Here is a 22,793-nt window from a genome sequence, read left to right as displayed (position 1 = left end):
GGAGGGCTGCATACTTTTAGCAAAATGGAAAGGTATTAGAAGGAATGTTACAGTAGGCCCACAGAGTAGAACAGTTTTCAAGCCTATACAAATGATTCTGGCATATTTCTTCTTTTAAACAAGAACAGAGTGAGGATGAGGGCTGTAAAATTAAAATGTGAATTAAACAAACATGGTTTCATGTTGATGTAAAGCTATTACAGCATTATCATGGGAAACTGTATTAGAGGATATTCTAAAAGTTGCTCTAAGTTGCAACTGAGGAGGAAAGCTAACAACTGCAATATTACTACTGCAACACTGAAGCCCAGTGTCACGACTCACGTGATCCAATATTTACCAAGCTAGGGAAGACTGAAGTGGCAGAAGGGGAGGACAAGAATGCTTTATGCCAAATACAGTTTCAAACATTTGAATTACCAGTAGCTTGGTAAGTTTCCAGTGACAATGGATATATCTTGCAAAAACAAGCACAAAATGTTAACAGTGAGTGTCTGCTTTATAATGATCCATCCCAAGAAAAGAATGACAGTTCTGTAGAGGCTTATTTACATGAAAGAATATACTTACAAGAAAGAAAATACACTTCATTATGGAGATCAGAAAAAATTTTGCATGAAGTTCTCATGCTAGAAGCCACATTCAACTGTTCTGAAATTAATTTCAAAATGTCTCCATATCCTAGAAAACAATTCCTGACTCATTTGCATGTGCAATATTACTAAAGTATTACTAATCTAAAAATATTAATTTGGATTTCATCCTAACCGGAAATAAAGACTCAGTCATAGCTTCGTAAAAAGCGTTTGACAGGATTTTTCTCAATTAAGAAATGTGGTCAAATTAATTACAAGAAAAAATTAAATCGAAGTAATAGAATAAAACTTGTGAGTTTGATAAAATATTTAGTGGAAGATATAGAGAAGCCTAATACTACATTTGATACAGAAGACCCCTTTTACTTTTGAAAACAAACAGCTCTGTTATTAGGGAGAAGTTAAATGTGACTCAGTAATTTTGGAAAACTAGGTTTAACCAAAGGAAATGTGTAGAAATAGAGAAAATACAGAGTAAGAGTTAAGAAGTGCAGCAAGCCAGATGATGGGAATGAAAATAAGTTGTTGGTTTGTTTTTTGTGGTTTATTTTTCTGTTTGGGTGGTTGGTTTAGGTTGTTTTTTTTGTTGTTGTTGTTTGGGGTTTTTTGTTTTTTTTTAAAGTAAGGCTGGAATTTTTTTGATGAATGGGTGTACTCCAATAATAGTATTGAATCAGATTAATGTACTTGAAATACTGACACTGAACTGTTATGTTATGTTGAAATTGAATAGATTACTGCAGTTCCCATACCTCAGCTGAGGATGAACTGAAGTAAACATCTGTATCACACTGGTGAGTGATGGTGCAGCTAACAGTATGTGAAATGTAAATATATTAAGGAAAAGATACATAAAAAAGGATATAAAAAACCACTGTAGGGCAAGCAGCTGAAGGAACATAACAAAAGTTATGAAAAATGGAAAGGCATTCAAAAAACTCACCTGATTTTCAAATATGCCTTAAGAAGTTGGCATTTTGTTAGTTCTTTGAGAAAAGTTAAAAACTTTTCTTTCAAGATAGCAAAAGAAAATTACTTTTTCCAGGTGTTTTAACTCACTTTCAGAGTTTTCATCTTTACTTCAATCTCTGCAAAATATTGGAATGATTGAGAAAAGGCTTGAATAATGAAGAACTGAAAGCAGGAAGTATAATTAATGACTCTCAAAGAAGCTTGATGGAAGAAAATGTTGCCAAGTTGGCTTGGTATAACTTTTTATGTGATTTAGATTGGCTGATACAGGCACAGGTGTTTTTCTGTGATAGACTACTGTAAGCACTTGTTTGAGATTTTATTCTGAGAAAATGGAAGGATGCTAAGCCATGTTGCAGACCTTCAATAAAATGAATTCCTAAGTTAGTTTAGCAGCATTTGGGCTAGTAATAGTTTTTTTTAGATTATTATTTCAAACACTTTTCTTGGTGACAAGGAAGGAAACAAGATGTTTAAAAGTGATAGTGCAGTGACGGAGGCATAGGGGAATAATGATTATGAAATTATAGTAATGCTGATCCACAGTCAGTTGAATGTATACTGCATGATTGCACTGGTAAAGAAGATCTTGCACTGGTAAAGAAGATCTCTACTGGTGCTGCCAAGAAAAAGCAATGGGTCATAGTAGTAGTAGGGGACTCTACTTTGAAAGGAATAGAGGCACTCATCTGTCGGCCTGACCCTGTCTCAAGGTAGGTATGTTGCCTACCAGGGGCATGGATCAGGGATGTTGCAGAGAGGCTGCCTGTTCTAGTAAGTCCCATGGACTATTACCCACTTCTAATGATACATGTGGGTGCTAGGGATATAGATAGTAGTAGCCTGGGGAACATAAAGAAGGACTACAGAGCCCTGGGAGAGGTGGTTAGGGGCTCTGGAGCTCGGATTGTCTTTCGTCAATTCTCCAGGGTAGAGGGGAGGACCTAAAAAAAGCTAGGAGGCTGGGCCAGATTAATAAATGGTTAAAAGGGTGGTGTCATAGTCAGGGGTTTGGGTGCCTTGAACTCAGGACCCAAGGTTTGTAGGCCAGGTCTAGTGGGGGCTGGTGGAGCTGCTCTAAAGGGGAAGAGTGGTTTTGGTAGGAGCTTGCCAGACTTGTCAAGGAGGCTTTAAACTAGATGTGTTGGGGGAGGGGAGCATCATTCCATCGCAACACACCCAGTCAGTTGCCAGCACCTATAATAAATGCTTGGAGCAATGCAGAGATGTTCCAGCCGCTCCAGCCAATGAGCCGGCTTGATTTGGAGCTCGGCTCGGATGCCTCTATACAAATGCCCGTAACATGGGGAACAAACAAGAGGAATTAGAGATGTGGGCACATCTACGGGGCTATGATATAATACGCATCACAGAAACATGGTGGGATGGCTCCTATGACTGGAGTGTTGGAATGGAAGGTTACAGGCTCTTTAGGAAAGACAGGCCTGGCAGGTAGGGAGGGGGAGTTGCCCTTTATGTTAGGGATAGGCTGGAGAGTATGGAACTCTGTCTGGGGACAGGTGAGCAGTTAGCAGAGAGTTTGTGGGTCAGGGTTAAAGGGAATATAGCTATTGGAGACATTACTGTGGGGATCTGTTACAGACCGCCTGATCAAGGAGAGCCTGCAGATGAAGCACTCCATAGACAGATAGGAAAAGCCTCTACGCTCACAGGCCCTTGTTCTCATGGGTAACTTCAACCACCCTGACATCTGTTGGAAGGATGGTACAGCCCAGCACAAGCAATCCAGGAGGTTCCTCAGTTGTGTGGAAGACAACTTCCTTCTGCAAGTAATAGAGGAGCTGACAAGGAGAGGTGCCATGCTTGACCTCGTGCTCACCAACAGGGAAGGGCTCGTTGGAAATGTGATGCTTCAGGGCAGCCTTGGATGAAGCGATCATGAGATGGTTGAATTTGAGATCCTCAGGACAGTGAGAAGAGCATGCAGCAAGCTCACTGCCCTGGACTACAACAGAGCAGATTTTGGCCTCTTCAGGAACCTGCTTAGTAAGGTTCCATGGGATATAGCGCTAGAGGGCAGAGGGGCCCAAGACTGTTGGTTGATATTCAAGGATCACATGCTACAAGCTCAGGAGTGTTGCATCCCAACTAGAAGGAAGTGCAGCAGGAGGGCCAGGAGACCTCCTTGGATGGATAAGGAGCTCCTGAGGAAAATTCAATTGAAAAAAGACGCTTATAAAAGGTGGAAGCAGGGACAGGCGGCCTGGGAAGAGTACAGGGATGTTGTCTGGGAAGCTAGGGACCAGGTTAGGAAAGCTAAGGCCCAGTTAGAATTAAACTTGGCTAGGGATGTTAAGGATAACAGGAGGGGATTCTATAGGTATGTAGCGAATGAAAAACAGACTAGGGAGAATGTAGGCCCCCTCAGGAAGCTCTCGGGAGAGCTGGCTACACAGGATTTAGGGAAAGCTGAGGTTCTGAATGACTTCTTTGCCTTGGTCTTCACTGCCAAAGGCTCTGACTGCACCACCCAAGTCTTGGAAGGCAGATGCAGGGACTGTGAGAATGAAGACCTTGTGCCCACTGTAGGAGAGGATCTGTTTCGAGACCATCTTGAAAACCTGAACGTGCACAAGTCCATGGGACCTGATGAAATCCATCTGTGGGTCTTGAAGGAGCTGGCAAATGAAGTCGCTAAGACACTGGCCATCATATTTGAGAAATCATGGCAGTCAGGTGAAGTTCCCAACGACTGGAAAAAGGGAAATGTAACCCCCCTTTTCAAGAAGGGGAAAATGGATGACCTGGGGAATTACAGACCAGTCACTCTCACCTCTGTGCCTGGCAAAATCTTGGAGCAGATTCTCCTGGAAGGCATGCTAAGGCACGTGAAAATCAACAAGGTGCTTGGTGACAGCCAGCATGGCTTCACTAAGGGAAAGTACTGTCTGATCAATTTGGTGGCTTTCTATGATGGGGCTACAGAACTGATGGACAGGGGCAGAGCAGTTGATGTCATCTACGTGGACTTGTGCAAAGCATTTGACACTGTCCCACATGACATCTTTGTCTCTAAATTGGAGCGACATCAATTTGATGGATGGACCACTCGGTGGATGAAGAACTGGCTGGATGGCTGCACACAAAGAGTTGTGGTCAATGGCTCAATGTCGACCTGGAGACCAGTAACGAGTGGTGTCCCTCAGGGATCGGTGTTGGGACCGGTCTTGTTTAACATCTTCATCGCTGACATGGACAGCGGGAATTGAGTGCGCCCTCAGCAAGTTTGCCAATGACACCAAGCTGTGTGGTTCGGTTGATTCTCTGGAGGGAAGGAATGCCATCCAGAGGGACCTTGACACACTTGTGAGGTGGGCTGATGCTAACCTCATGAAGTTTAACAATGACAAGTGCAAGGTCCTACACCTGGGTCGGAGCAATCCCAGGCACAGCTACAGGTTGGGCAAAGAAGAGATTCCATCAGCCCTGTGGAGAAGGACTTGGGGGTGCTGGTCGATGAGAAAGTGAAAGTCAGCAGGCAGTGTGTGCTTGTAGCCCAGAAGGCCAACCGTATCCTGGGCTGCATTAAAAGGAGCATGACCAGCAGGTCGAAGGAGGTGATCCTGCCCCTCTACTCTGCTCTTGTGAGACCTCACCTGGAGTACTGTGTGCAGTTCTGGTGTCCTCAACATAAAAAGGACATGGAACTGTTGGAACAAGTCCAGAGAAGGGCCACGAGGATGATCAGGGGACTGGAGCACCTCCCGTATGAAGACAGGATGAGAAAGTTGGGGCTGTTCAGCCTGGAGAAGAGAAGGCTGTATGGAGACCTCATAGCAGCTTTCCAGTCTCTGGAGGGGGCCTATAGGGATGCTGGAGAGGGACTCTTCATTAGGGACTGTAGTGATAGGACAAGGGGTAACGGGTTAAAACTTAAACAGGGGAAGTTTAGATTGGATATAAGAAGGAAATTCTTTCCTGTTAGGGTGGTGTGGCACTGGAATGGTTTGCCCAGGGAGGCTGTGAATGCTCCAACCCTGGCAGTGTTCAAGACCAGGTTGGATGAAGCCTTGGGTGAGATGGTTTAGTGTGAGGTGTCCCTGCCCATGGCAGGGGGGTTGGAACTTGATGATCTTAAGGTCCTTTCCAACCCTAACTATTCTATGATACTATTCTAATTATTCTATTATTCTGTACTGCTAGAGTTATGTTACGGCCAAAGGATAATATATTTTTAGGTGTTGCAAGAGAGAATCTGCATTAGAAATTTGAATTTCTTTTCCAGAACATGTTTTTGTGTAAAAGTTGGACATTTTGGGACCTGTACTGTGCTGGAGTACCGCAGCTACTTCTAGTCGTGTTTTGAAGGAACTTGTGTATTCTAATAACATTCTTGAGGAAATTGACAAAAAAATAAGTGTTCAGCAATCAGTTAATAAAGTACAATGATCTTTTACTTGTACTTTTCTGTAGCCTTTAGAATGGATTGGAGAAGTAGAAGATGTTTGAGAGCTGATTCTGTCATGCTGTGCTCATTCAGTTAGAGAATGCTGTATAGCACGGTTGTTTTTGTTTCTCAGGCTTAGTTTGTTTAAGCTGTCTGTTGCCCAACCAGAATAGGTGACTGGTGTTGGCATTTCCATTTTCTGAAGACAATAGCAGTGTGGAGCAAGGAGCCTCCAATGAAGCTGTGCTGAGATAATAAGGAAGACTCATCTGTGCGATGGCACGTGTAATCGAGCACTCTGCCTTTGTAGGAACATGTGTCCTTTCAGAAATAAATTGAATAAATTTCCATGGGCATTTCCACAGATTTAGCTGGATCAAGTTCATTGTGGTGGGAGCTGTTACGTCGATGAATCTTCAGCTGATTCCAAAGTTTGTTAGCAGTACACATGGTCTTCCTGAAGATTAAGGGAATTTCTGGAACTTTTCTATAAATGTGCTGATGCTTCCTTCTGCTGCCCCCACCCCTGAGTGTGGCCATGTCTCCTGGACAGATTTACTTTTGGTGCTTATCTGTGAAAAGTAAAATTACATACTGATCATATAGGAATTTGCAAAACTGTTTAGTTAGTGGTATATTTTAGTTTGCAATTAAATCTCACTCAAATTATTTATCAAGCAGAATTTCATTCCTCTCACTTATATTTTGCAGGAAAAGGAAGACACAAATCTGGACTCCTCAAATAAATTTGCATTTTTTTTCAACAACTCAATTGAATGATGCAGATTTAAACCATCTGTCCTTGCTGTCTGTAAGGATAAAAACTGTCTGAAATTCAAGACATTTTAAAAAGTGTCTTTTGCAACATCAAAATTCCTAGATTTGTCGGTGGAGGAATTTTTTCTGCTATAGATAAGGTTCTTTTTCCTACTTTCTAACCAGGAATTGAAGTTAAGCTGTTATAATTTGCCGTGATAACATTTGGAATCTTCTAGGAGGGTGGTTTTTTTTCTTTTGAAATTTTTTACTTGGGAATCATTAAAGAGAAGCAAGCAATACTTTCTCTGTGCTGTAAGTTAAATTTTTAGGTAAGCACTTAGAACACAGCAATAGAAGTGGTAAAACCTCTTCTATATTGAAAAGGGCTTTATTTCCACATAGAAATTTTAACTGAGTTATTGTCACTTGCATATCCTAAGGCCTTGGTAAAATTCCATATGTATTTATATACCACAAACTTGAAGAAAACCTACTGGAGTATGTGGCACTTTGATATCTAATGTTTGCTAGCATATTTACATTTTGGTCCAACTGTCTGGGGGATCAGTGAACTGACAATATTAAAACGCTGGAGTGCTGATTCAGATTAGCAGGATTCATGGTGATGTTTCTGAAACTATCAATTTTCAGAAACTTTGCATGATTTAAAAATCAAACTGGAAGTTTTTGTTTCAAAAATTGTATTTAAAACCCATTTTATAAACATTCCACTTGATGAGACATTATTATAGTATATTAATGATATTAATGTGTAAGTTAAAGAAAATATCTACAAAATAGAGGACACTACTGTTTCTATTGTTAGGGTATGCCATGGAATAGAGGGGCATATAACAAACTGATGCAAGGTATAAATTGGATTGACTCATAAGTAGCTAATATTTTTTTGTTGTTTAGTATTAAGGAAATATTGCTGTCGGAAAAAATATCAGACTGTACTTAAATGAAAAAGAACACTTCTGTCATCTAGAAGTGTTCGTAAAACTTGATGCCAAAACCTGAAGTGTTCCTTTTTTGATGTTGTGGTTCACTCTAATGTGGTTTTATGCTGAGAAGTATTGGCTGCTTTCAGTAATATGTCTTTTCTGTGTTTTAGTCTGCTTTTAGTCTGGAAGGAAATTTCATGCTTTTTAAGGTGAAAAGTTTACTTTTTCATCCTTTGAAATCTGAAGATCAGCAAGTCTTTAATAGATGGAAAAACATTCCAACCAATCAACCAACCAAAGCCCACTTGCTAGAATTAGGCCTCTTGTGGTTGATAAGTGCCAGACATATTTTTGTGAACCACGAGGGGTTCTCATTTAAGCTTTTATTTGTTGCCTAATTGATGGGCAGACCAGCTATGCAGTAGGGCTTGAGCCATCATTCTGTGGGACTAATGGTGCTTGTGACTTGTCTTGGTTTAAGCCCAACAGGTAACTCAGAACCATACAGCTGTTTGCTTACTCTCCTCCTTCTTCCTCCCACTACTCCCGGAGGGATGGGGAAGAGAATTAAAAGAATGTAAGTCCCAACGTTTGAGATAGGAACAGTCCTGTAACTAAGGTATAATACAAAACTACCACCAATAATAATAATGATAACCTACTACCACCAATAATAATGATGGTAAGGAAAATAACAAAAGGAGAGAATACAGTTGGTCACCACCCACCAACCAATGCCCAGCCATACCCGAGCAGCAATCTGCCCTTCTGGGTAACTCTCCCCAGTTTATACACTGGGCATGATGTGCTGTGGTACAGAATACCCCTTTGGCTAGCTTGGGTCAGGTGTCCTGTTTTTGCTCCCAGCTTCCTGTGCCCCTCCTCACTGGCAGAGCATGAGACTGATAAAGTCTTTGATCAGAGTAACCATTACTTGGCAAGAATGAAAAACATCAGTGCTACCAGCACTATCAGCACTGTTCACAGACTAAAATCAAAGCCACAGCACTGCCCCAGCTACTGAGGAGAAAAATGACTGCTACTGCTGAACCCAGGGCATGACTGGATGTGTTTGGGGCTGTGTAATTCCTCTGGTTATTATTATGCTGGTGATGCACTTTATGTGTAAATATATTGGAAGACAGTAGGCAGAGAAGAAGTGGCCAAATTGGTGCAGAAAATAAAGCACCTGGCTCACTTTCTGGGTTTGTTGATAAAAGTCAGTCGGTGAAACTGTTCAAAAAAATCTTTAAACTGGCATTAGTGAAACATATTTCTGGAGTGAAGGAATTGTGCAGGATGGATTCCTCACAGTGCTGCACTTCATCAGGGGGGTTCTCTTACGGTTTAGTCAGTCAGTTTGGGTAGTTTAGAAGCAGTTCATGCCACATTCAGTGTAAAGCTCGATCTATATATAAGTGGATCTGATATAAATAATGCTCTATTTTGTTTTGATCTTACAGAAATCTGCAATCTGCGGGTACAACTAATATAAATGCATTTAAAGATATAGCCACATTTTCTACTAAATCTAGAGCATTAATCACAAAATACGTAAGGATTTTAGTACAATATAACACTTCTTCTGAATGGATAAATCTGGTTTGTAACTCAGTATGCTTTTTGTGCATATGTAATAATGTACAGTACAGATTGGCATCAACATATTTCAATTTAGTTTACATGTTTTCATTTACAAAGGAAAAGATGCCAGCAACAAACTAATGTAGGGTGTATGCAATAGGATATTTGGACCTACTTTGGGACAGTTTGATTCCACCATAAAATTGTGGGGCTTGTACATAACATATAGTTGTGTGTGATTTCTTACTATTTTCCACCTCTTGGAATGCTATCGGCATGGTATTAAAGGAACAGCTATAGAATGTTATTTTACAGTTAATTTAACACTAGTATCTTGTTGTGGTTTAAACCCAGTCAGGTATCTCGTTCACTCACTCCCCCCCTTCTTTCCCTCCCCCTACTCCCGGAGGGACGGATAGGAGAATTGAAAAGAATGCAACTCCCACGGGTTGAGATGAGAACAGTCCAGCAACCAAGGCATAACACAGATCACCACTGCTACCACCAATAATGACAACGATAAAGGAAATAACAAGGGAAGAGAATACAACATCTCACCACCAGCCAACCGATAACTCACCCCCCCCAGCCCGACCAAGCTCTGACCGATACCTCCTCCAACCCTGCTGTCTCCCAGCCCTTCCGGCTAACTCCCAGTTACATCCTGGGCATGACGTGCTGTGGTATGGAATACCTCTTTGGTCAGTTTGGGTCAGGTGTCCTGTCTCTGCTTCCTCCTGGCTTCCCCTCCTCCCTGGCAGAGCATGAGGCTCACAAAGTCCTTGGCCAAACCAAAACATCCTTGTTATCAGCTCTGTTCCCAAGCCGAAAGTCAAAACACTGCACTGCACCAGCTACCAAGAAGGAGAAACATGACTGCTACTGCTGAACCCAGGACATATCTGTATAACATTTCTTACCTGTCATATGCTATCTTATTCTTTTGCTGTGTTGCTCTAACTATTTATTTCAATGTTTAGTAACAGTATGAGTCTTAGCTTTGGATGTCTAGTCTCAAGAAGGGCAGAATGAGAAACAAAGGTGCTTTGTGAATATTACAAAGAAAAAAATAGTTGCTGTGAAAACAGCTTCTGCACAATCCTGCCATTATCAGAAGAGAGACTAAAGACTAGTGACAGAATCTTCCTTTTGGCAAAGACAGGGCCGTATGCTCCCCATGTAGCTCTTAACATTCTTGCTGTCATCCTTATATCTGTCTTTACTGACTGAATTGTCTGAAATAGGCATGAATCAGATGCAAAATTTTCAGAACTAAAAACATGTATATGATCAGCATCTTTTCTGTGGCTTACCATTCCCTCTTGTGCTGGTTCAGTCTAATAGTATTGGTATGAGAACATAGGAAAAAGGTCTTTGTCTGGTTTCTTCATTTGAGAAGCTTATCCAGAATCCACCAACTTATGAGTCTTTTATCTTTTGTTACCAGCTGTTAGCTATTCTGTAGGTCTAGCAAAAATATCGTGTGTTGTATTGATCAGTCCAGTGATGTTTCCATACTCTGTATTAACCTGATACTTGCTTCAGTCTGAAGATATTTTTTGTGTGCTTTGTGAGAGAGAATGAGAAAGTTGCAATCAGCTTTACCACCAACTTTCAGGTAGTTCTATTATGACTTTCCTTGCTATGCTTTACATATTTTCCTGCTGTATTGCATGGAATTAGCAGAACCATAATGTATTTCTTTAAGGGAGAGGAATGTCCGGCAAGAGAAAGTTGGAAGTTGCTTCTGTAAATATCCATTTTGAGTTCAAATCTTAACTTTTAGGAGTATTGGAAGGAAAGTGAAAATGAAGCTAAAACTTTCTGCACAGAGTGCATGTTACAATTCAGTCTGCTAAAATGATGCAAGGATATTTATGTAGGTTCCTTTGCTCTCAAAAGAAGCAACAAAACACCCCCAAAAAAACAAACCAACAAAAAACCCAAACAAACAAAAAAACCCCATCACTTCATGGCTACTGTATGACCTTGTATATATGAAATTCAGTGTTGATTAGACCATAGTTGAGAAATAACATTTCTCTGCTTTGAAATGATGTTTGTAAACTGTACTTTAACCATGTAGGCATTACTCTTTAGTCCATAAAATACTCATTTTGCACTTTAATATTAATTTTGTATAGTATTAAATAAACTCTGGCATATTTCAGTATGTGTGGTTTAAACTGGCTTAAGCTAGCTCTTTGACATCTAAGTACAAAAGCAGTAACCTGCTGAAGGTAGAAGAGAGTGTGAAATAACCATGCAAAGATACTAGCAGCAATTATCTGCTTCATTAGTATGTTTCTCAAATGTGTTACCTAATGCTGTAATCAGAATCGGCTTGTTTCCTGGAGGAATCCATCATGTTGATTTACAAATACTGCTACCATCTGTATCACACTAATAGGAAGCTCATGGCATCTGTCCTTGTGTTGAAAGCAAGCCAGCATCATAAACCACATGATTATTGGATGATGTACAACCAGTGGATAAGGGAGGGGAAGGTTGGGCAGGATTCTGGACAGTTTCTGGATCTTAGTCAAGGAGCTGAAATTTCTTTTTCTTTTTTTTTTTTTTCTTCATTAAAATGTCTCTCATCTCATGGGTGAGACTGTGCAATCCCTTAATGTTCAGATTGATCGTAGTGTACTGCATGTTCTTGACTGCATCACAAACGGAGCAGGAAAATCTTAATCGGTTGCTTGTTTCTTTCCCACTGCTACGTGTGTGCCTGCTTTCCTCATGGACCCAGATGAAACTGCCATCGTTAGCTCTAGCTTCTTCACTAATCACTGTGAAGATGTATGAGAAATGCTGTGCAGACTCCTCCTTTGAAGCGTTTTCTGTTCTACTTCCTACTGGTTTAATGAATGGAGAATTTGATTTCTGAAATGAAGAATCTGATTTTGCCATCCCAAAGGCAAATCATTTTCAAATTCCTCAAATTTCAAATATTTTGCTCCCCTTGTGGATTTTTTTTTCTCCTTTTAAATTCAAGATCTTAATATTTTGTTATGTGAATGGGAAACTGCATTTTATTTCTGCTTGTCTTCTGTCATTTCCCCACCTTTATCTCTATAAAGGCCTCTTATCTCTAAATTGAAATGTATTTGTTTTTTTTCAGTTGAAGGTCTGTTCAAAAAAGCCTTTTGCAAAGAATGCTGTAAAAATAACATTCTAGAGGACCTTATTTTAAGTTTCTTTTAAGGGATGAAGGAAATTATTCACTTCTGGATCCTGACTGATGCCTAGCTGATAAAATGAGAGCAAAGGCTGCAAAGAACATCAGACCCTGAAGTGAAATCATTATTGTTCAAAGTTCTGTCTATTCTTTCAAAACTGGTTCTGATGCAGTATGTGTCTTTGGTAAATAAATGGCAGGATTAAAATTTTCTTAATGTTTCTTTGTATAATCCACATTTACAGAAAGAAGTCAGAAATGTTTGAAACATTATCCAGAATTAGAAATTGTAGGAGCTTAGTACTCTTCAGCATATGCCTGGATGAGTGCTAGGCCCCTAAGAAGTGTTCAGTATCCTGATGACCACTTGACCAAGCAAGTGTCCTATTTCAGGCATTTCTTGTCTAGACAGGCATACTTTGGACCTGAAGTTTTGGATGATTGCTGCTGTCAGCATCTGTTTTCTGTAACTTGAGCACAAGAGATGTGTTTTGAATGGTCTTTAAGTGTTTTGATGTAACTCAGTAATTTTAAATGTCTGTTTCTTCCAGTAAGCTGTAAAAAGAGGATGTTCTTAAGGAGATCTGATGTGTTAGTAGAATTTTTATCCCTTACTGTTCCTATGGGTAGTAGTGAACTACTGAGGATTATAACCCATGGGTTTACCTTTTCTGAGTAGCATTATTTGGTGGTTGGGGTTTGTGGAGTCCTCCCTCCACAGCGTTCAGCAAGAAATGATGCAAGTAGGATAACATCTGGTAGTTTCAGTAGCAAAAATCCTGGGATAAATGTGACTGTGACACAGAGACTTCTTTATAATGTATGCCATGGCTGTGCTCTACTCTGTAAAAACTGAAGCAATTTCTTATAGCTGGCAGCTTGTTTAATCTAGATTCCCTTTTTCTGGGAATTAATTTGTGTAGTCCCATGGTGAGGAGATATCTTATTTTGCAGAGACTAGTCTGCTCAAAATATCTGCAACTTCTATAGCAACAGGATGTAAATTTCAGGAGATGAGTTCTTTTCAATTTTAACTGCAAATTGGATTTACTCATTGAAGTTACAGGAGTTATGTTCTGTAACAAAACTTGTACTTTGGATTTCTGTCCAACAGCAAGAGAGTACTTAATTTTTTCCAGTGTAAACAAATAAACCTAAAGACAGCAAAGTTTTTTTGGTGGGTTATGTTTTTTTTTGGGGGGGTTGTTTTTTTCTTTTCTCAAAAGTGTATGTTTGCCCACACTTGATTTAGTCAGCTGTCTTGTTAGCTCAACTCTCTTGAGAATTCTGGGACCAGTTCATTTTATAGCAGGAATCAGCTAAAGCATATGTGTATTCCTCATGTAGTATTTTGAAAATATGGCTAGAAATAGTACAATTAAAATCAAATGCTTGCTCAGCAAGCAGTTCATCATCTTTTGGGAAATACTCTTAGTAAACTGCTAAAGGCCAGAATGTTTAGTATGATCACATTGTGGCTTGTCCTGGGTTCTGCAGTAGCAGCCATTTTTACTCCTTCTTAGTAGCTGGTGCAGGGCTGTGTTTTTGATTTTTGGCCTGGGAACAGTGCTGATAACACTGATGTTTTTAGTTACTGCTCAAATGTTTAGTCTGACCAAGGACTTTGTGAGTCTCCTGCTCTGCCAGGGAGGAGGGGAAGCCGGGAGCAAGCAGAGACAGGACACCTGACCCAAACTGACCAAAGAAGTATTCCATACCACAGCACATCATGCTCAGGATGTAACTGAGAGTTACCAAAAAGGGCTAGTTTGCTGCTCAGTCGGGCTGGGTATCAACGGGTGGTATTGTATTCTCTTCCCTTGTTATTTCCCTTATCATCATTATTATTGGTGGTAGCAGTAGTGATTTGTGTTATACCTTAGTTACTGGACTGTTCTTATCTCAACCCGTGGGAGTTACATTCTTTTGATTCTCCTCCCTGTCCCTCTGGGAGCGGGGTGGGGGTGGAGGTGAAAGGGGGGAGTGAGTGAGTGAGTGGGCTGCGTGGGTTATTGACTGCACTTAAACCATGACAGTTCTTTTTGGTGCCCAATGTGGGGCTTGAACCCACGAAGGGTTAAGATAATTACATATCTGGCTGGAGTGTGTCTAATCATATTTGTGATAAGCATTCATTGTTTCGGATTAATAGTCAGTCATCACAATGCTGATTTATTTGCTCTCAAAGTTGTTCCTGATCTCACAGTTTCAGTAGTACCTTATTTGCATCCGGTATTTTTTCTGTTGGTGTTTATCAGGTGGGGGACTTGGGCTAAGGTTCTTGTCTCACTGTACTTTATGGTAATGACTTGTAATACAATAGAAACATTGATCATGAAATTGATCTGGCTTATGTTCCCAGTGTGGTCACCACCTTTATACTTTGGGAGGTATATAATAGAAGTGCTTAGCAATTCCACATCTTTTTTCTCCTTCTTGGGTGGTTCTTTTTTTTAAGACATTTTTTCTAATGGAGCAGAGAAATCTCAAGCTGCAACTAAAGTTGAAAGCTTTGTTTTTTTAGTTCATATTGAAATATTTGGGATGATTTTGAAGGAAATCATGACCCTTTTAATTTAAAGATGCCGGTGACAGACTGTTCATCAGTGACTGCACTGTTTGGACAAGGGGTAATGGGTTCAAACTTAAACAGGGCAGATATAGTTTGGATATAAGAAGAAATTCTTTACTGTGAAACTGGTGAGGCATTGGCACAGGTTGCCCAAGGAAGATGTGAATGCTCTATCCCTGGAAGAATTCAAGGTTAGGATGGACAGAGGCTGGTGTGACATGGTCTTGGGTGAAGTGTCCCTGCTCACGGCAGGGGGTTGAAACTAGGTGATCTTAAGGTCATTTCCAGCTCTAACTATTCTATGATTCTATATTGTATGATGAAAACAAAACTTTTCCTTTTTTTTTTTTCCAAGACAAGTTTAGAACTAAAACAAATGTAGATGTTTTTCAGGAATGAAATCATACTTTCTAAACTTCCTTGTGTTTCAGCCTTTCATGTTTGGAGAAAACCATGTAAAGTTATGTGAAGGTAATCTGTCAGATGCTGTCTGACATCTGTCAGATGCTATTTACTAATTTTTGGCAGGACAATGTATTTAAGTGATTTAATTAACATTAACATACAGGGCATATGTATAGGAAGACTAAAGGAGATGATACATGACTCCCAATTGGATTTTATGGCATAAAAATTTAAACATCTTACTTCTGAACCTTCTTCTCCAACGCTGCAAAAAAAGAGAATGCTAGAATTGTTTTGGGCTTTTGGAACTATTCCCAAGCTCAAGCTGTCTGAAAATTGTGGAAGGATTGCTGCAAGTAACAGTCTTGGGTACTGCAGAAAGGTATTATCAATAGTTACCGAGACCTGGCATTTTAGAATCATTACTGGTTTCCTAACTCATTCATTTGCATTTTGTTTGTGATTTAGTAAGAAGCTTGAAAACAAGTGTCCAGCATCTCCTGCTTCTCTTTTAGTTTATTTTGTTAAGAAGAAAGTATTTTTGTATGAAAAACAGGTACTTATTTTATGTGTATCTTTTTAGGAACCTGAGAACTAAATGTGGATGTGACTTGTAGTTAGGGTATTTTTAAAGAATAACTACTTATCTGATGAAAAAGAAAGTTTTGTCATCATATGTCTTGTAGGTTTGTATTTCATTGTTATGTGTAAATAATTGGTGAAAAAAAGTATAAGAATTACAAAGAAATCTAAATATCTGAATCACAATAAATAAAGTAACCATTTTCCTCATTTCTTTACTATATCTTCCCATTGACAATTTGCAGCTTATTAGACAATATCTGGAAACTGCAAAGTGTCAAAAAACTTATCTAAAAATGTACAAATGAATTTGCCTACTTTATCACTCTTGGATTTTGATTCAAGCGGTTGGTATTACTGCAGTTCTTTTGGGGTCAGAAGTTTCAAAAAAACCCACACTGAGGACTGCAGACCTGCCTTGTCCAAATGCCCATGTTCTGCTACTTAACAATTCAAACCAAACAGCCCCACTTGTGTTACATCTCTTCTACAAGCCATCTTCTGTTGCTAAATGACAATTTTTGAAGAAGAGCGTGACATAACCAAGGAGACTAACGTGTGGTTGGTGTTTAATGACCTTGAAAACTCTACTTACTTAAAGCTTTTTTGAAAGAAAGTGAGAACATCAGTTCTAAAATTTGTCTTTTGGAAGTCTGTAAAGGTTTGATGACTTTTTCCTGATAGGCATATTTCGCAAAGTGGATATTTGCTATGCCTAAGAAAATTGTACCTCAGAACATTTTATGTACATGTTTCTAAAGATCTCTTACAAGTATTTGGGTATTTAAGACCATATTTTTAAAGCTGCATGGGGACAGGCTAATACATTTCCTTAGGCACCTGTGAAAGCCTGATATAAAAGTCCAGGTTCTTAACTTCTATCAGGTATGATAATGGCATAAGTAGTATTACATGTGTCATCACTCAGAGCAGAATTTGGGCTTTTGTTAAGAGAGAATGTGGGAAATATTTTGCTGAAGCTGCAAATCTTTTCCATAATGGGTATTCACAGAACCACTGAAAAATAACAGATGTATGATATAACAAATCTTTTCTGAAGGAAGCGGTCTTTGTTTCAAGAGCATAGTGTTGAAACTTTGGGGTTTTTTATATTTGGTGTATGAAAGGGCATGTGAAGACAGGAGAATCCATAAATAATGCTGGGGTCCTCGGCAGCCTGCCGTTCTGACAGTGTATGTTATAAACAACCATAAATAACACTCACTGCAGCATATCAGAGACAATTATACCATGCCATCAGCACCGTTGTTCTGATTTACTGGGGTTTTTATAGAAAAGAAATACTCACCTGTCATGCCAAACTGCACAGCTTTAATATGGTTGATAGTTTTTCCTCAAGGTTCATTGTGTTTGGTTTTTCCTTTCTGTGATTTTTCTGCTAGTTTGTTTTTTGGTTTTTCTTTTTTTTTTCCAAAATGCAGTCAAGAATTAACTGAATGGCTGAAATTCAGCTATACTGTAGTACAAATCTCATAGTACTGTTAATGTTTTTACAAGAAGAGTTTAACTTTTCTTCTGGCTCTTTGGAGAAAAATCGTTTTGTTTTGGAAGCATCTCAAGGAGCAGTAGTAAAGTAACACAGAATTAGAAGCATAATGGGAAAGTGGCATGGCCTGAGGACAGAAGAATTCCCAAGAAAAGGTTATTAGGTTTATGTTTCTGTAATGTACTATAGTGATATTCAGGAGTCGTTCTACAGAATAAATGATGTGATGCAAAAAAATGGCACACTAGTAGACTGGCTCGTAGGTTCTACAACAGCAGGTGCCAAGTAGGCAAAGGAGTAAGCTTTGAAGAGCTTTCTAGTAAGGTATTAGTAGAAATTAGAGCAAACAACAGTTTTGAGAACTTTAAGATTTTTCAACCATAAGTAGAAATATTACCTCATTACCTTGGCTGTCTAGTACTTTGACACCCACTGATCATGTAGAATTTTTTAGATGAAAAAGTGGGTGGAAATTCTGAGGTATTTTCCTGGGCGAAGAGATCAAACAAAAGTTTAGAAGTTGCATATAATATGATGATGCAACAGGCGATGTTCATGGTCTCATTTTTTTTCTGGTGTTAGAGACATGTATTTTCATGTGTTTTTTTTCATGTGTTTTTTTTTCATGTGTTAGACAGTTAATTGGGGTATGTTTGCTTTTCCATCTGTGAAGCTTATGTAGGTATACTTGAATTATGCAGCAAGGTGGTGTAGGTGCTAGAATAACGTATCCTTGAAAACCTAGGCCTGAGTCTGTGACCGCCTACCCAGGGTTTTGGCTTGGTGTATGCTGAGGGGCTTAAGGCCATTCAGTCTGGTCACGTGTGTTGGCTCTTTATTTCAGTTTGGGGTTCTTTTTTTGTTTGTGTGTGTTAGTGTGGGGATTTTGTTTTTTGTTAAAATTCTTTCGTGTCTATATGAATCACAACTACAGTGTAGGTATAGCCTTGGAAATCTAAGAAGTGAGAGTTCTTAACCCACTTGCTTATTAAGCATCTTGCAACACTTCTTAACAAGAGAAAACTTGACCCAATAACCTGTCCAGATCACAAGTTAAACAATTTGTTTGATCTACTTCCAGTTCTACAGCCTGATGTAGTCTTTGGCCAATGTTTTGAAAGCTCTTTAATGTCACAGATAATTGCAACAGGTTTCTCAGGAAGTGATGGAATCACCATCCCTGTAATGTTCAAAAACCATGTAGATGAGGCCTTTAGGACATGGTTTAGTGGTGCACCTGGCAGTGCTGGGGTAATCAATTTGGGCTTGTTGATCCTAAAGGTCTCTTCCAACCTATTTTTTCTACGATACTATTTAAAAGTTGTATTTCTCAGGTGAATTAATCGTATCCTATGGTTCATAAAGATTTTGAAGAAGGATTTTGGAAAACAAAAGAGTTCTCAGCTAATGCCACTGTATATCAAAACTGATGCAGTTCTGGAATAAAAAAAGAAACTGCATTATTTAGCTAACCCACAGCGTGCAAAACTTAGCAAGCAGAATTTCATGATACATGGATGTTTTTGACAAAAGATGGTGATCTTCTGTCTTGCAGGAAGTGCATGTCAGCAAGAAGTATAATTCAGCAAATTAATGTGAATAGATGGTTATTAGATGGTAGCCATCTGGAGCAGAAGCAATATTGCATGGAAAGTTTCCTAAGATGAATTTTGCGTATAATGGACAATGGGTTACTCCAAACTGTCTGGTTTGTATAAAAGTGTCTACATTTTCTGATGTTGGCGCATTCTTGCAATTGTAAAACAATTATTTCAATTTGTAAATCAATAATCATAAAATGCTTCCTTGCAAGTATACAAACACTTGCCAAACATGTTGATTTCTTCCTAATTATTTATATTGCACACATTTTAGATTTCTCCAGTCCCAGTAAAATATTTGGGGTATAGGCTGACTAGAAGAAAGAGTTACTAAAAATGCTGTTTGAAGAATGCTGATGCTGGAAGTTAGTTTGAGCAATGAAATGGGACAGATTCACATGCCTTGGTAAAGAGCAATACTAAATTTACAAGTTGCACTTCGGGCTTGTTGTTCTGGATTCTTCTGTGATTACAAAAGAAACCCATCAAATCTGGTAAGTCTTGGCTGTTGCAGGGTGCTTGTTTACAAAACAGACCAATATAAATTGACAATATGCAGGATTGTTTCTGAAAACACAGGATTTATGATTAAAGAGCTTGTGTTGTGATTTTTTTTTTTGATTTTTTTTTTTTTCATTCTGGATGCTGCTGTGTGCCCTAGAATGGTAGTTTCCAATTGTGCAAGATATTCCCATAGGATTTTTCCAGGATACTCAGTGTTTAATCTTTTACAAAACTTTTACAGCCGATGGATTCTGCATCGTGCATATTCATTGTAATTTCTATGAACAAAAATATTTCATCACCTACCTCTGAAGAAAATTCAGACTAGCATACAACTTTTTTATTCAAGCATCTAATTTAAGGAGGCTTTTGACAAATTCTAATTTCCCAAATAGTTCTTTGTCTGTTGAAGTCTAGGAGCTGACCTTTTATTGAAATAAAATCCCATCCAGATGTAGCTCAGCTGAAAATTAGTTGTCAGAAGTAATGGAACAGAATCCAGCCCTCACTGGATTCGCTGATTCACTGGACTACACCTAGGTCAACTTATTGAGACTGGATAGGTACAGATTACTAGGAAAAAAAAAACAAACCAACAAAACCCCAAACAAACAATCAAAAAATTTAGGCAGACATTTGCTATTCTCTGTGAAATCTCAAAGTCCAAACTTGAAACCCATACTCCTAAAAATTATTTAATAGTTGCTAAAATTAATCCTAGGAAGCCTTAGAAGAAAGATGGGATTTTTGTACAGAAGGAAAAAAAGCAAGTCTCTATCTTATGTCCTCCTAATATCTTTTTTTTTCTTTTTTCTTTTTTTCCTTTTCCCTGATTATAGCATATGATTCAGGGGAAAATGATTCTAAAAACACTCTCTCTTTGTTACATTAATGTGAATGATGTTCTAGTGGAAATTATGTGTTAAGGTATGGTGCCACCTAGCAAAAATGTCAGAACTACCTGTGGGAAGTACAAAGCATTGAAGACATTTATTGTATTTTTTTGGCAGATGGATTCCAGAGAAAACTATAAATATTAAAAAAAGAAAAAGAATCAAGTGTCTATCTTACACTAGCACTATATAGCACTGTATTCTGGCCCAGGCATTTTCTCAGAACCAGGATTACTTCCCTGGTGTTTAACTAGGGGTGGAAACACACAGGTTGTGATTTCAAATAAATGCAACAAAATCCGAAGCTTACAGTTGTGCCTGGAAAGTAGTAAATGCCTCCATTCCCCAGTTGAAAATATAAGGAGCGATATCTGACTTTTATTATGTGCCATAATGGCATGTGGCAGGCACTAAACCTGTGCTGTCTGTAAAGCATGATACAAAACGTGAAGCAAGCTATGGTCAGTATATGGCACGGCATATATGTTATATGCAGAGACAAAAACTTAGATCCCAGAGCAATGCAGCTGTGTTAGAGGGGGCATTTTGGCATGTTGATGTGGCTGGGATAGTTTGTGGTTGGCTTCAGCTTAGTTAATTCCTTGCTTGTCATGATCATGTAGAGAGGCATCAGAGTCATAGTTCATCTTATAATAATTTGGACTCAGCTCGTTGACTTTGAATCATAGGAGCATTCACATACCCAGACCAACCTCCACTCTGAAATATGAACCCTGTATTGGCTGAATTGGTCCAGGCATTTGCATTTATTTAATTCTAAACTTGTTATTTGAGTCTTCAGCAATCTGCACCATTTTAACATTTGCTGAGGATCTGGCTCACTTGAGTGACTATATTTGAGTACTCTAGTTCAGTAAGTTTTCAAATTGAGTAAAAAAACTCCACTAGTCTGGAAGTTGTTTAGGGAAAATTGTTGGCTTCTAGTTATTATTTATTGACATTAGGGGAGTTCAGGACTAAAAATATTTCAAATTGCAGACAAACTGTCAATCACCTGTTAGTTAAAGAATACATTTAGACAACATACTATCCCCCTTGGATTGCAGGATTCAGAAGTACCTGTGAATTCTGTTGATAATATACAAATAAGTGAAAGGTGTGTGACTTTTTTTTTCTTTTTGATTCTCTTCCCATGTTTCAGCCTTCAGCGTAATGTTTTAAATTTAACAGAATTGTCTTTTTAGTATTGTACTGATGACTGCAATGTAGTACAATCTCAGGATGACTTGCGTGATTTTATGTGCAGTTTAAGTTAGATAAATAAAGCAAAACTTAGAAATACTTAAATGTAGTATTTTGTAATGTTAATATCTGTATACTAACGATTAAGCGGAAGATAGGGTTTTGGTTATTATAAGCATGTACAATATTAGAGACATTAAACTCTGTTGCTAAAATAGACTAAATAAAGTGTTTGTTCAGTTTTCCTTGTGTGCTCAAACTCCAAATTTAGCATGTTTTAAAGCCTTCTTAAATTTTGTTGCTATTATTATTACTGATGTTGAAGAAGTATAAATGTCAAATTATACTCATTTACCTTTGCTAATAAAACCTAAATGTATTCACATTATGATAGGGATACAATAACTGTGTATGCTAGTAGCAGTTTTTCCTTACTCACTCTCATTTTTTTGGTTATAAAGATCTCTTTGTTCGACACTTTATTTATTATGGATCTTTTCCATATTCCAGACTAGATGCGCATTTCTTAAAATACTGGGGTTTATTTTATCCCAAGAAATGGGATAAGAAGAACTTGTGAAAGATTATTTTTTTTCCCTAAACTGTATTTCTGCTGAACTTTACAACCTGTATTTTTAAGTCTTACAATCATAGTGCTATTGCTGATTGTGAAAATTTCATTGGCTATAAAAATCACTTAACAATTGAAGTAATGGCCATGCGTGGTGAAAAGGAAATGTAAGCCACACACAGACCTATGTAGGTTGTCATGAGAGAAAAAAGTAAGCACACTGAAAAATTATGTTGCTCAGTTTTGATTCAGAATCCTTGAGATGTTGAGTTCTCAATGTCTCTACTGCATTCCTGAGTGTGGTTCAGTGACTATGAAAAGGGGATTAGAAGCCCATTATTTTTGCCATTGCTAGTAGAAGACTATGGATTTTCATTGTCCTGGCAGAGCAGGGCTCCAAGAGCTCTCCGGGCTTCTGTGGCCAGAGATATTTGAGACTTGTTTTCCTGTGTCCAGCAGCCTTGTGCCCATGGCTTCCCTGGCTTTAGCTATAGGTCTCAGAGTG

Source organism: Pezoporus occidentalis, unplaced genomic scaffold (assembly GCF_034315485.1).
Source record: "Pezoporus occidentalis ecotype Australia unplaced genomic scaffold, CSIRO_AGI_Poc_V1 ctg186, whole genome shotgun sequence".
Lineage (NCBI taxonomy): Eukaryota > Metazoa > Chordata > Aves > Psittaciformes > Psittacidae > Pezoporus > Pezoporus occidentalis.
The sequence above is the reverse complement of the archived record's forward strand: the minus strand, read 5'-3'. Positions refer to the sequence as shown.